Here is a 15,004-nt window from a genome sequence, read left to right on the forward strand (position 1 = left end):
GGAAGCCCAAGAATACTGGAGTGGGTAGCCTATCCCTTCTCCAGCAGGTCTTCCCAACCCAGGAATCAAACCAGGGTCTCCTGCATTGCAGGCAGCTTCTTTACCAGCTGAGCCACCAGGAAGCCCTATAGAGTTTCTCAGGTCTCTTAAACCTGATGCCTAGCAGATGATCCTTAGCTGAGTGTCTGAATGGTACATACAAAATCCTGAGGTCTGGATTCTGCTCTGTCTTTAACACTGTGATTTGCAATACGACTTAGCCCACCTGATAATGCCTGAAATCATTCTGAGCTCTAGCTTTCTTTGTTTCAGTAGAACTGGGGTCTTTTTGTTTTTCTTAAATGCCACTCATGATCATTCTTCAGGTTTTGCAGTGTTCAATAGAGCTTTAAGTTCATCAACCTCTGTGTTTCACTAAGCGTTTACTTTAGATTTACTTTTGGGGCTAGGATATAGTAGCCACTGAGTCTGAAGAGAATGATAGTGACATTTTTATTTTACAGAAAAAATCCTATAACATTCTGTGCCATATGTGATGTTTAAAGGTGGCAACGTATGTACATATGCACATATATGCTGCAGCTAAAATATAGTGTTGTGTACAGGTCAAAAATTCTGATATATTTCCCAGGTACTTCCCCTCACCTCATTCATGGCACCTTGGGGAATGTGAGAGTATTCATGAAATATATTTAGGTCTCTTTCCCCGAAAAAGAGGAATAAGTTATTTCAGCTGTTGCTTCATTTTCTTTTTCTAGCTTTGTGAAACATATTCATTCTTCCATAGTTGTGTGGTAGAAAAGACCATGGGCTATGGCCTCAAATAAACCTGCATTGGAAACCCAGCTTTATCACAATCTGACTCTGTGACTAGTTAACCTCACACCCATTCTCCCTTCTGACACGTAGGGAATATGAATGAACTTCTCCAAAATGGAACTGAAGTCTCACCAACATCTAATAGATACTGAGTGCTGGGTTTTTAAGAAAATCTTACAGCTATGTCCAGTGTTAGCTATGTGTTTAGACTATTTTCTAGCACACAGATATCCTTGATCAAATTAGTTTATTTTTGTTCTTAGCATTCCCATATAATTTGGGGTATCTGTACATTCCCAAACATTCCTGAGCCTCTCCTAGGCTCCTCTAATTGCTTCTTATCCTGTCCCCCTGGGAAGCCACATCCTGTTGGCCTTTACAAAGGTCAGCAGCAGCCCAGACAGCATTTGAAAATAACTGAATAACCCTGAACCACCTCTCCCCTTTGGATAATTTCCTTAGAGCATTAGTCCTTTGAACATTGACCTGGTTGCACAAAATGTCCCTTTCTCAGCAGGAAAACTCCAAATCCCATTCAGTCTTCCCCTCCCTCATTCCAGAGGACAGGGAGGAGGGCAGAGGGTAGGGAGAAGGAATGAGAATACTTCCTTCTGAAAAGTTGTCAACACACACACACACACACACACAATTTCTTTTGAAAAATAAAATGAGTGCATTGTATGCATCAGTGCTGTCACCTTGCAATATGTTCACATCCTTGCACAAGAAAAGAAAAAGAAAAAAAAACTTCTCTGTTTTCAGCAGCCTGTAAAGCTCCTAAGAACAGGTCCTCTATGAGGCCCCTGTCCACATTCAATGATTATGTCTCATGTTATACCATGAACTGCCAGGTGGATGAAGCAGAGAAGCTTCCTTGCTCCCCCTGAAACTTTTAGGCGCTTTTTCTGTTTTTCTTTCTCAGTGTATCCACATCTGTCTTGGTCCCCAAAGCTGTTGCAAGTCAAATAGTCAGTGCAGAGAATCATTTGTATTTTGCTTCTTTGCTATTTTGGGAATTTTTTTTGTTGTGGTTTTGTTTCCTTTTGGTGTGTTCACTTTTTCTCGGTCTTTTGCTTTCTACTAAGGGAGCATCTCATAGCTCTGGTCCATATGACCTCTGAGACAGGATGAAAAGCTAAGTGTAACATGTGCCTACTAAGTGCTAGAACTAGCTATTATCTTCCCATTTATGAGGTTAACAACCTCAGTTAGTATCTAATAAAGAAGAAATAGCTGAGACTCAGAGAGGCTGGTGGCTTTCTCCATTCACAGTAATAAAGACCCGGCTCTGTGCCTTTCCCACGAACCCTGTGACCTCAGTTGGCTTTGCCCCACCTCATGTCCAAACTAGGACCCCCACAATCACTATCCTTACCCCCCACATGCACACTCTAGTGGATCAAAGTTGCTGGGAGTTCCTCACCTGGGTGGGAGTTAGTTGCCTCTCCCCCAATGGCAGGGGCCAACTTAGCCAGGATTCTTGAGAATGCAGGTGGGGACCCATTTGGTAGAGGAAGTGTTGAGAATTGGGAGGAAAAAATTCATAAAAGAGTAGAGAATGGAGATTTATAATAATGACTAATATATTTCATCTGTTATCCCCAGCTCTTTCAACTTCCTAGTATTGTTGGTTGAAAACTGGCCCTTAGTATAAGCAAGTGTGGCCAGTCCTCCACTGTAGGGCCGCCATCTTGAAAACCACCAACACTATCCTACTAGTTCTTCCCTGCATTGTATTTCTTCCCTTGCTAATCAACTTCTGCCACTGTGCTCTTGCCAAGACCTAAGTTTCTCTATGCTGCTTTTGGCAATAAAGGGCCACAAAAAATGAAACAAAAACCTGGCCAGCCATGATGTAAGCATTTGCTTGCCTCTGTGGAAGCTGAGAAGGTGGAGGATGTCTGAGTCACTTCCTGGCACTTCCATCAGGGCTTTGCGGAGATGCGAGTATGCAAGACAAATAACCTAATGTTATAGACACCACAGTATGTGTTGTTCCCCATACTCCCAATTCTAAGCCCTTTTGAAGGGTATCACAGGGTCAACTCAGATGGACTAGAACAACTCTTTGGGAGGCTTTTTGACACTAGAGCTTGTCCTTGAATTTGATACCATCCCCTCCTTCTAATAACAGAGTCTCCTCTTTGCCATAAATCCCAGGCCCATGGTTCTAGCCTTACAAGGCAAATAGCCTATGGTTGTAAGTCCTGACTTCCCTAGACACTGAGCATTTGGTAGCCCCATGCATTACGTGTGGAAAATCTCACCTTACTGTAGAATGATTTCTCTTCTTTTTTATTATTATAACTATATGGTGGCTAACAAGTGTTTATTATGCTTTCTTTTGTAATGACTTAAAGTCAGCAAATGACTTTGGACAATTCATACGGTTTTGAGAGTAAAGAATAACTTGTATTTCCTGAAGATTAAGAAAAATGTCTATCTGAATATATAGAGTCACCCCATACTAATCTATAAATGTGTGCTTTGTCAAATATAAGGCCAAGTTATTTCCCTTCACTCTAACTTATTTCAGTGCTACAAACTTTTCTGCCAAAAAACCCCATCAAACAATAGGGAACCCTAAATGGAACAGGAGGGGCCAAGCATAAGTATAGCAAAAACTCAAGGGATAAGTATCTTTGTGTGTGCTTAGGCCCTTAGTCGTGTCTGACTCTTTGTGACCCCATGGACTGTAGCCCACCAGGCTCCTCTGTCCATGGGATTCTCCAGGCGAGAATACTGGAGTGGGTTGCCATTTCCTTCTCCAGGGGGTCTTCCCAACCCAGGGATTGAACCCAGGTCTCCTGCTCTACAGGCAAATTCTTAACCATCTGAGCTACCAGGGAAGCCTCAAGTATCTTTGTAGCTAAAACTAAAAGAAAAATTATGACCATTTTACATCTATACCTGTATGTCTGTGCATATTTATATATATATATGTATATGTACAGAGAGAGAGAAGAAGGGAGGTGGAAGGAAAGGGAGAGAAGGAGGTAGAGGAGAAAAGAGTATTAACAGCAGACTTGTAACTCATTCCCTATGGGATGAGGGGAGTGAATGACCTCAACTCAACAGACCTCCTTATAAACACGCTAATGACCACCCAGACCTTGTTAATCTTGTTAATGGCCTTTAACTAGCAGAAAGATACCTGAAAGTCCCTATCTATAAAATGTTTTTAGCAGGATATACCTGGTCTGGCTATTTTACTTACTGTAAATAAACCTGGAATTTATGGCTTTATGAGTCATGACTGGATGGAAAACAGGGCATGGTCACTGGAGTATTTCCCTATGTTTGTCATTAACAGATTATAAAATGGAAGCCTTTGAAGATGGAAATGGCTTCCTTTCAATATCACTATTTGTGCATAAATGTTTTAAAAGCCTTTCTGTGAATATGAAACCAAAGCATATCATAATGTGAATGAATAGGGATATTTGGGTCATTGTATCTGATTATTTCAGGTTCTTCCAGGTGAAGAATGTTTTATCTGTGCCTGGTGTTTCCCTATAATCATTTGAATCATTAGTAAAGATCAGTACTAGATAAAATCTGCACTTTATGTGAACCCAGTTCTAAATTCAGCCCTTTATACTTACACAGTGTGTACTTGTTTTAACTTAAAGTTCTCTTTGCAATGAGAAAAAGGAAACAAAAGGAAAGAAAATAAATGGGCCCATGTGTTCTCCCTTATCATGTTGTCCCCAGTTCCAGGAAGTCAAATGTTTAAGAAAAGGTCAGGTTCAAGACTAGTGAGGGATATAACACTTACACATTCTATATCAAAAATTATGTATATGGCATTTATTTTTTTAATTACCTTAGAATCATTCTTTGAGACAGCAAGGACCTCTGTAACTACCTTCAAGCCATAAGTCATCTTTCCCATCTTTCCTGTTTAACTCTTGAAATATTTTTGTTAATTTTCAGATCCCTCTTCTCCCCAGTTAAGCTGTAAACTCCTTGACAACACCTGCATTAGATATCTTTGCATCATCCTTTAGAACCTTATTACCTCACATATAACTTGAAAATAAATATTTAATAATTTGTTTTATTTGATTTGGGGGATTAAACACATCCTTGAGCACTTACCTCTGATCCTCATAGGCATTCTTATAAAGGAAGAGAGAAAACCAGATTGGAGGTGTTCCATATAATGTTTTTATTCCAGGTAATCTAACTGGAATTGCAGTTGATTAAGTCATATTTGGGGAGCAATTTCAGCCATGAGTTCATTCATTTTCTGTGTTTCAGTTGGCTGAGAGCAGAGAGAAATACTCGATGGCATGGGGTGCCTGGTTGAACTGCTGAGAAACTGAACATCTTTGAAAGTTGCTGTTTTAGAGGAAGCATTTTCCAGTGAATGTATTCCTTTAGAAGCTCCTTGCCAAAACCGTTGTGAGGATATTTCAGGAAAATGCCTTCAAATTCTGCTTCTGTCAAAACACACAAGCTACCTCAGGTGCTAAGGTTGTTTGGTGAATGCATGTAGCCTTATGTCTTAACAGTAAAAGATTTTGAAACAGGTTGGGATGAGATAGGTGGTAGAGTCTGAGAGAGACATTACAACAGAACCAGAGTGGCATTCAATGGGAAAGAAAGACTTCAAGTGTGGAATTTAATTCTATTCAACCAGTCCTTTCCATTTGCTGGTAACTGATGTCATTTTATTGTCGTTCTATTGTTATTGAACTATTGTTGAACTATTATTATTCAGTCGCTAAGTCATGTCCAACTCTTTGCCACCCTGTGAACTACAGCACTCCAGGCTTCCCTGTCTTTCACCATGTCCCAGAGTTTGCTCAAAGTCATGTCCATTGAGTCAATGATGCCATCCAACCATCTGATCTTCTGTTGCCTCCTTCTCCTCCTGCCCTCAGTCTTTCCCAGCATCAGGGTCTTTTCCAGTGAGTCAGTTCTTCGCATCAGGTGGCCAAAGTATTGGAGCTTCAGCATCAGTCCTTCCAATGAATGTTCAGGACTGATTTCCTTTAGGATTGACTGGTTTGATCTCCTTGCAGTCCAAGGGACTCTCAAGAGTCATTTATCAAGCATATAGAAAATAGATTAATTGCATAGGTGTCTAATGCTGATATATAAAAAAGATTTTATATATCTATTTTCTTTTCAAATAGAGCTTTGTTTTCTTTTGCGGGATGGGGGGAGTTGCTTTTATTTTGGTAGGGGGAAAAGTCATTGCATTATATCTTTTAAAATAGACTTTCTTGTCAAGAAACTTAGAGTTGTTTATCTACCTCTTATTTCATATATGCAACTGCCAAGCCATTTCTGTTTTACTGTAAGCACTGCAGAGTAGCAAAAGTCATCCTTACTCTGCTCAGCCTCGTTCATCATCAACAAAATTGCCAATTATATTCTAAGTCCTTGAATGTATTGCTTGAGCAGAAGATATATAAGCTGAAAGGAAGCAGCTCAGTGTTGAGGTAGAAGTTTGATCTTTCCACACTGGCTGATAGATTCAAAGCGTACTAATCTTTTTGTGAGTTGTGAACTGGAAAAAGTTAATATGGAAGGATGGAGAAAACATGTTCCAACTACAAAGTCATTTTTCCCGAGAAGTTATCTGACTGTAACTGGAACTATAACTCAGGATGTATCAGAAGGCTCAGATATGGAACATTTTTTAAAAAATTAAAGCCTGAAAATCCTGATAGCTAATAGAATGTAGAAAAATAGCACCATCTGAAGGATCTGGGAGAGGCAGAGGCATACCGAATTCTATCATCGGGCAATTTGGGTCACACCTTTACAATAGTTGCTGTGGCCCCCAATATATAGAATTAATTTCATAAAACACTGGGGAAAAAAGAAACTTAAAATGTTTGAAACTACTAACACTGAATAAGAACAGAGGAAAATAATCCCCCAGCAAATTGATATTGCTTTGGGGTAGCATGAATCCCAGACCAGCAACATTTTTATCCAAATATCTAGTTCTGTAGTGGACAAAAGCCTCTTATCACCAAGTTTTATAAACAGCAAATTGAACAAAAGTAGACTTAGGTTTATTGGATATACTTCTCAAAGACAGTAACTTTATTCAGAGTTTTATGCTTGATTATACCAACTTCTACTAAGTTGATTCATAGTACTCTGTCAACTGAAGATTCTGTTTTTGCTTCTCCTTACCTAAATATATGTATTCCCAAATAAAAATGGAGGCACGGGAAATGATTACAAAGATTATTAGTAGTGTGCACTGTAAGAAACAGATTATTGTTGTACAGGTTAATAATGCATCTAAGAAAATCTCTGCTGCTAAGTCACTTCAGTCATGCCCGACTCTGTGTGACCCCATAGATGGCAGCCCACCAGGCTCCCCCATCCCTGGGATTCTCCAGGCAAGAACACTGGAGTGGGTTGCCATTTCCTTCTCCAATGCATGAAGGTGAAAAGTGAAAGTGAAGTCGCTCAGTCGTGTTTGACTCTTACCAGCCCCATGGACTGCAGCCCACCAGGCTCCTCCATCCATGGCATTTTCCAGGCAAGAGTACTGGACTGGGGTGCCATCGCTTTCTCCGATGGAAATCTCTAGGTAATTGAATTCGGGATGTAAAACACCAAAGTAAGGTAGAGATGAAATAATAATAATCTGATAGGTTGTATTTAAGCCCAAGTGTCTAAAGATATAAATTCTCTGAAATTCTCTGCACACATGAGTACGTAGTTGTGTCTGACTCTTTGCAACCCCATGAACTGTAGTCTGCCAGGCTCCTCTGTCCACGGGATTTTCTGAGTGAATAGTAATTTCCTTCTCCAGAGGATCTTCCCAACCCAAGGATCAAGACTGCATCTCTTGCGTCTCCTGCCTTGGCAGGCGGATCCTTTACCACTGAGCTGCCTGGGAAGCCATAAATTCTATAGATGTTATAAGATAACATATATGCCCTTAAGTAATTGCAATGCACTTTGAACTTCATTATTCTGGGAAATGAGAGATGTGATCCTGAACATAGTAGAATCACACCTGCTTATAAACCAATCAGAAAACATACAAGCCACTCTTAAGTGTCTAATAGAAACTATAAAGGTATAATTTAATCCTGTTATTTTTAAATTTGAAAACTAATTTGAAATAAACCTTCGTTGGGCAGTTCTTGATACTTTGAGTATTGCAGTAAATATGTTTCCGATTTCCAGGTTTCATGTATCCTTTACAAAGAAAGAAGAAAGTCCTTTAAATGCTTTAGCACCTAACACTTCCTCTGATAGTCTTTCTATCATGGTTCAAATCATGCAACCATGAATAACAACAAAAACAAAAGGCATTTTGGCAGACAACACACTCCGTTTTTTGTTCTGTTTTGTTTGCTTTTTTCAGTGTTTATAATTTAAAGTATACGTATTGTCAAACTTTACTTTCAATTATATTGCAAATTAGCAAAATATATGATTTGTAATCAAGAAGACTCTTGAAGTTGAGCCCTGAACACACTTTTCTGCAGCCTCAAAGAGGAAAACCTTTTTTTTTTGTTTTTGGCTGCACTGGATCGTCTTTGCTGTGCGTGGGCTTACTCTAGTTGCAGCAAGCATGGGCTACTCTCAGTTGCAGTGCACCGGTTTCTTTTTGGGGTGGCTTTTCCTGCTATGGAGCATGGGGCTCTAGGTGTGCGGGCTTCAGTAGTTGTGGTACATGAGCTTAGTTGCTCTGCGATATGTGGACTCTTCCCAAACCAGGGATTGAACCTGTGTCCCCTGCATTGACAGGTCAGTTCTTAACCACTAAGCCACCTGGGAAGTCCAAAGAGGAAATCTTCTGAAATACAAACACTGATCTTTCTCAATGCCCCAAGTAAAGTTTCTTAGAGGTGTTTTGCTTTTGTTATATTTTACGCTAGTACCTTGTTATAGGACAGTTTGAGACCACACTAGATCGGCAGGACATAATTGACTGCTGTGTGCATATACTGGGTGGAACGTGCAGGAAGGGGGTGAAGAAACAGGACAGGCCAGAGTAGAAACAGAGAGACCAGTTAGGTGTGCAGAAAGCACTCATGGTAGATTAGATCTAGAGAATGGTATCCACGGGGATCCTGAGAAGTGGTTGGGGGATATATACAGGATTGGAAACAATCAGCAGCTCTTGCTGATGCACAGGAGGTCAGGAGTCAGGGTAGGAGGGCAATGCAGATGTCTCCTGGGCTTTTGTCTGAAACAGGTACCTGAAGGGATGAATGAGTTTGCTAGGGAAAGCAAGAGATCTGTCTTAGACACCATTGGCAGCACCAGGAGGTGACTTGGAGGACTTTTAGTCTCAGAAATACCCACTGGCCTCTTTTTCCCCCCTGGCAACAGGCAAATATATGATCTAAACAAAAGAATAAGCTTGCCAACTAGATAGTCACTGTTCTGTATAGAAATTCTGGAAATGTCTAGGTTTAGACTTGTGAAGTTTGAGGCACCTATTGGGTACCTAAGTGTGCAGCTGGTTATAGGAACCTGAAGCTCAAGAAAGAGGTCAGGTCAAGGGCTCTGACTTTGGGAGTCAGTAGCATGTAACATGTATACAGTTCATAGAGTCATGAGATGGGATGTCATCCATTGGGATGAGACAGGAAACCCTACGACTTCTCAGTATTAAACCTGTTTCTGCTCTGCAAATGTGTTCATAATAGATTTGCTAAATTAATTAACCAAACTTTATTTATTGGAAGCTACTGTGCCAGATATTGTATTAGACACCAGAAATATGGTAATGAGCCCAGAAATATGGTAATTAGCAATATCAGCATAGCTCCTGCCCTCCTGGAACTCCCACAACCCTGGAACAGTCCCTGTCTGCCTAGTAGAGGAAATGGACATGGATCAAATAGGACCTGGGGCCTCAAATGATCCAGTTAGGCAAGTAGTTGCTATTAACTATACTAGCAGATTTTAAATGGGCAAATTTTTTCCAAAAGTTAAAACTGATTACTCACAGTGTTTAATGCATCTAGTAGAATGGCAACAATTCCTTCAAAAAAGGAATTAAGCCCACGAAAAGATTTCCAACATTTAGTCATTAGAGAAACACATATCAAAACCATAATGAGATTCTGCTTTGCACCGAACAGGGTGGCTGTTGTCAAAAAAAAAAAAAAAAAAAAAAACCAGGGAAACAAAAGGTGGTCATGATGATGTTGAGAAATTAGAAATTGCTTGTCAGAATGTAAAATGGTGTGGACCCTGTGGAAAATAGTAGGTCCTCAAAAAGGTAAACTTTGACTTTCCCTGTGTTCCAGCAATTGTGCTGATAAATATATACCCCTCAAAATGGAAAACAGCAACTGATATAGATACTTGTATGCTAATGTTCATAGCACCACCATTCAGAACAGCCCAAAGGTGGGAAACAACCCAAAGGCCCATCAACAGATGACCAGAGGGAAAAAGGTGACAGTAGATGCAATGAAATATTATTCAGCCTTTAAAAGGTGTGCAACTCTGATACCTCCTATAATATGAATGAACCTTGAAAACACTGTTAAGTGGAATAATTCAGACAGAAAAGCATACGTATTGTATGATTCCACTCATGTTAGTTACCTACCATAGTCAAATTCATTGAGATAGAAAGTAGATTACTGATTGCCTGCCTAGGAAGTAGGTGAAGAGGAAAGGAGTTATAGTTTAATGGATACAGCATTTCTGTTTGGAATGAGAGAATGATGAAAAGTTCTGGGAATGGACAGCAGTGATGGTTGTACAACTTCTTGAAAGTATTTAATGCCACAGAATTGTCATACAAAAATGGTTAAAATGATGAATATCATGTTATGTATATTTTACCACAGTTGAAAAAATTTCCCCCAAAATAAATGGAGTAATAAATTTGAAAAGGTTTCAAATTAAAGAGCTAAAATAATTCTTTGTTTTTATTTCAGTTCTATATTAAAGATCTGTATAAAACTATAAAACATGTATAAACAAGGTACAAGGAATAGAGAGCATTATCTTAAGCATCCAAGAATTTCCCCTGTGCTTTCAAAATCCACTGTGTTGTTACTTCCTTGCATTGGCCTGTAATATGAGAGTACAATATCATTGCAAAGTAATTGGTGTATTTGTGAACTGTTCTGAAATGCTAAAATGAAATCATAAAACTACAAAATGTGTTATTCATTAAAAATGCGTAGTTTATAAGGATATCTCTGATCATTGTTGAAGCATAAATGGCCAATTTCACCCATAATTAGTCAATTTGGTATGATTTTTTTTACTTGGTATATTTTGTTTAACCTCATCTTTATTTGTAAAAACAGAAACTGCTGTTTATTACTGCTTTCAAAATTTGACACAAATGTTAAAATGTTGTTTAATGATAATGCTTTTAAGAAATGGTTTGGATTCTCCTTGCCTAAGGAAACTCACATAATTATTTCAAGATATGCTCTTTACCGTTTGATCCATTCATTCATTCAGTGAGTATTTATTTATCATGGTATGTGTGCCAGATGTAGAGGGTAGCTTTGGTAAGCAATAGCCATGCTATACTGGTTTCCCAGGTAGTTCATTGGTAAAGAATCCACCTGCCAATGCAGGAGACTCAGGAGACATGGGATGTAGCCCTGGGTGGGGAAGATCTCCTGGAGAAGGAAATGGCAACCCACTCCAGCATTCTTGCCTGGGCAATCACATGGGCAGAGGAGCCTGGAGGGCTACAATCCATGGGGTCACGAAGAGTTGGACACAACTGAGCAACTGGGCATGCATGCACACATGCATCTATACTATCTTTAAGTATAGCCAGGGAGCAAATAATGGAGTTAAGATACATTAAATGACAGTGTAACTATTGTTGGAGGGAGTGGAGAGAAAACTTAAAAAGCTCTGACTGATGCAGTTGGATGGGGACCACATGGCTATAAATATTTGAAGTTTAGTGATGAAACCTAGGTGAGGCATGATGGTAGTTGGACCATGATAATGGTGGATTGAAGATATCGAAAAGGAGAGAGATTTGAGAGAAATGTAGGAGGTAAAAATCCTTAGGGCTTGAGGATAAGATAACATGTGAAGGGGTTGCAAAGGAAAAAAAAAAAAACATGTTGACAGATCACACCTAGATTTTTGGACAATGGACAATTGATGATAACTTTGTAGTGAGACAGGAACACTGAACAAAGACCGGATTTGGGGAGGCAATTTGCTTGTTGACATTTGCTTTTGCAGTAGTTTTTTTACGTGCAAAAAGCACTGCCAAGTCGATGGATGATATATGTCCAGAGTTCGAAAGAGAAGGACATGGGTCATGGTTGAAGTGATTAATTTAAATTGCATTTGGCTATAACAGATAACTAAAATCATGGTGTGAGTGAGAGTTTAATGCTTAATTTTGGAAGGACAATTTTTAAGCTCTTTACTTTTTGAAGGGCAGTTGCAGTATTAAAAACAAAATCTAAAAAAAAAAAATTTAAACCCTGGAAAAATATACATCAAAATATACATCAGTCGTAGTATAAGGGAGGGGGCCTCCCATATATATGGGAGGTGACCTGAATTTCATCTTTAACGTTTTATTTTGGTTAAACAGGAGCTTTATGCAAAGACAAAATATTAACCATTACTAATTCTGGGTCGTGGGAGAAAATATTCTGGTTATTTTTTATTCTGGACTTTTTTTATTTCCTGAAACTCTTAATTTAAAACATTTTTTAAAAAATACATCATTCTAAACAACTGAAATGTCACTAGCCTATTGAAATATTTTGTACCAACTTGATTGCCTAGCAAAGCTTGCTTCTGTGAGTAAACTCTTGAATTCATAGTTCTTTATTCTTGATCAGAATGATTGAATCAAAATTATTTAATACAACAAACATCTTTTCTAGATACCAAAGTAATAGTGAAAAACTCTTTCATTTGTATTAAAGCTAAAGAATTTTGTTCACTTTTTTCCTTTTCAGTTTATGTAATTTCTACTACCCTGTCTTCACATTAACTGATTCTTTCCTTGTCTGTGTCAAATCTACAGGTGAATCCATTTAAGGCATTCTTTATTTTTTGTTACTGTGTTTTCTATTTCTAGCATTTTCATGTTATTCATTCTTCAGTATTCATCTCTGCTGAAATGACCTGTTAGATTTCACCACTGTCTTCCTTTTCCCTTAGAGCTTTTAATGTATTGATTATGGTTATTTTAAATCTCCTGTCTGATAGTTCCAATGTCTGAAATATATGAGTCTGGTTCTTATGACTGCTTTAGACTGTGATTTTCCTTTTTTAAGACATGCCTTGAATTTTTTGGGTGAAAGCCAGACATCTTGTATAAAGTAGTGGATGGTGAGGTAAATACACTTTTAGTGTGGTGATTTATCATAATCTGGTTGGGAGATGAATAGTGTTGGAAGTGTTGCTATGGTTATCATTGTTGAGGTGTGTTGTTACTATGGGCACCAGAGCCTTCAAATTCCGCCGGTTACTTTGTTTTATTATTGGAGGCTTGTTTGTGTGCCAATAGAGTAAGCATGGGGCAGGGGGCATTCTCTAACATTCTAAGTAATACACAGTTGGCCTGAATCTTAGGGCTGTGACCTTCCAGCGGAAGAACTTCTTCAACCTCCCATTCCCCTCCCCTGTAGTGAGTGTCCACCCATGCTGTTAGTCGATGGTAATGAGGCCTTTTCCCCTAAAGATTTTTTCTTTCCTTTCTTTTTTCACCTAAATGAAATGAGTGGTATTCCCTTAACTCAACTGTCATGGTGGTTCACCAGTAACCTCCAGTGATGTCCTTTCCTCTGCTGATTAAGCCTTTCCTTCCTTAAGGGAGAAGACTTTGGGCAAGCTCACAGTGGCTGGCTGCTGTGGCCTTTCCCCACTCAGCACCTCCCAGGGTAGAGGACTTTCTCTAGATTCTCCCCATTCCCCTGTGAGATTCTGATTCTGTTCTGGAGGAAAAAGCCTGCAAAAGGTGGGGAACCCTGTTGTGACTATGGCCCCAGGAGCTTCACACTCTCATGCCCTCCCATGGCCTCCAGGAGTTTTCCCTCTCTACCAGTTTATATAGCACCTAGTGGCTTATGCCCCAGGTGTCCAAATGTTCAGGCCTGGTATGTTGCTGAGGACAGCTCTCTTCAGATTTTTTATAATTTTATTTATTTATTTTTGGCTCTGCTGGCTCTTTGTTGCTGCACGGGCTTTTTCCTAGTTGCGGCAAGTGGAGGCTACTCTCTAGTTGTGCTACGCAGGCTTCTCATTGCAGTGGCTTCTCTTCCTGGGGAGCATGGGCTCTAGGGCCCACAGGCTTCAGTAGTTGCAGCTGCCGGGCTCTAGAGCACAGGCTCAGTAGTTGTGGTGCACCAGCTTAGTAGCTCCATGGCGTGTGGGGTCTTCCCAGACCAGGGATCGAACCCTTGACTCTTGCATTGGCAGACAGATTCTTCACCACTGAGCCACCAGGGGAGCCCTCTTCAGAGTGGTTGTTTGTCCCATGACCTCATTTCTCTGATAGGTTTATGAGAAGTCATTGATTGATCTGTCCAGACTTTTTCTTACTATAAGTATAGGAGTTCCCTCTTTGCAGCTCTCTACATCTCTCAGTTGAAATGCGAAGTCTGATCCATATTTTGGAAGCTTAATATGTTCTGCCTCTCCTCACAAAGATACGAAATGTTTGCTGTGGAAACAGAGAAGGATAAAGAAAAATTTTGAATCACCCATAACAACCCAGGCAACTGCTATGAACAATATTGGTAATTTCTTCTTCCAGTTTTTTTAAAATTTCCTAATAACATTCAGAAGGTATCATTTATGTAATGTGTATCCTACCTTTTGTTGAGTGACGCAAGTTCTCACGTAAACACAAAGGTGCTCACACTTGTTACTTTACCCTTTTGAAGACAGATGGCAGCTATCTTCTCAAGTGAAATACTCTTGGCTTGATGTCAGGTTGGCAGGTAAGGCCACCACAGATACTGCTTTCACCTCAATAACACAGGTAATTTGATAGTTCTATATAGACCCTGTAATGTTGCTAGGCTCAAGATCTAGAACACAGAAGAGCTTTTCAAGGATCATTCTAGAGACTATTGTATAGAGAATTGGTGTCATTTCCCTTCATCATATCTTTCCAAACCCAGAGGTTTGAAACTTCCTTAGGAAGATTTGTCTAATATTGAAAATGTGTTTGGCTCCTTCTATACATCTGGTAAAAACCCCACCAGTATTTGATTGGTTG

The 15,004-nt window shown here is 39.5% G+C and overlaps 1 protein-coding gene across 1 annotated transcript in view; it reads left to right on the forward strand.

Moving 5' to 3' along the window:
* Positions 1-15,004, forward strand: part of DMD (dystrophin) — a 1,795,368-nt gene that overhangs the window by 1,579,127 nt on the left and 201,237 nt on the right. The window lies entirely within an intron of this gene.

This window comes from Capricornis sumatraensis, chromosome X, assembly GCF_032405125.1.
Source record: "Capricornis sumatraensis isolate serow.1 chromosome X, serow.2, whole genome shotgun sequence".
Lineage (NCBI taxonomy): Eukaryota > Metazoa > Chordata > Mammalia > Artiodactyla > Bovidae > Capricornis > Capricornis sumatraensis.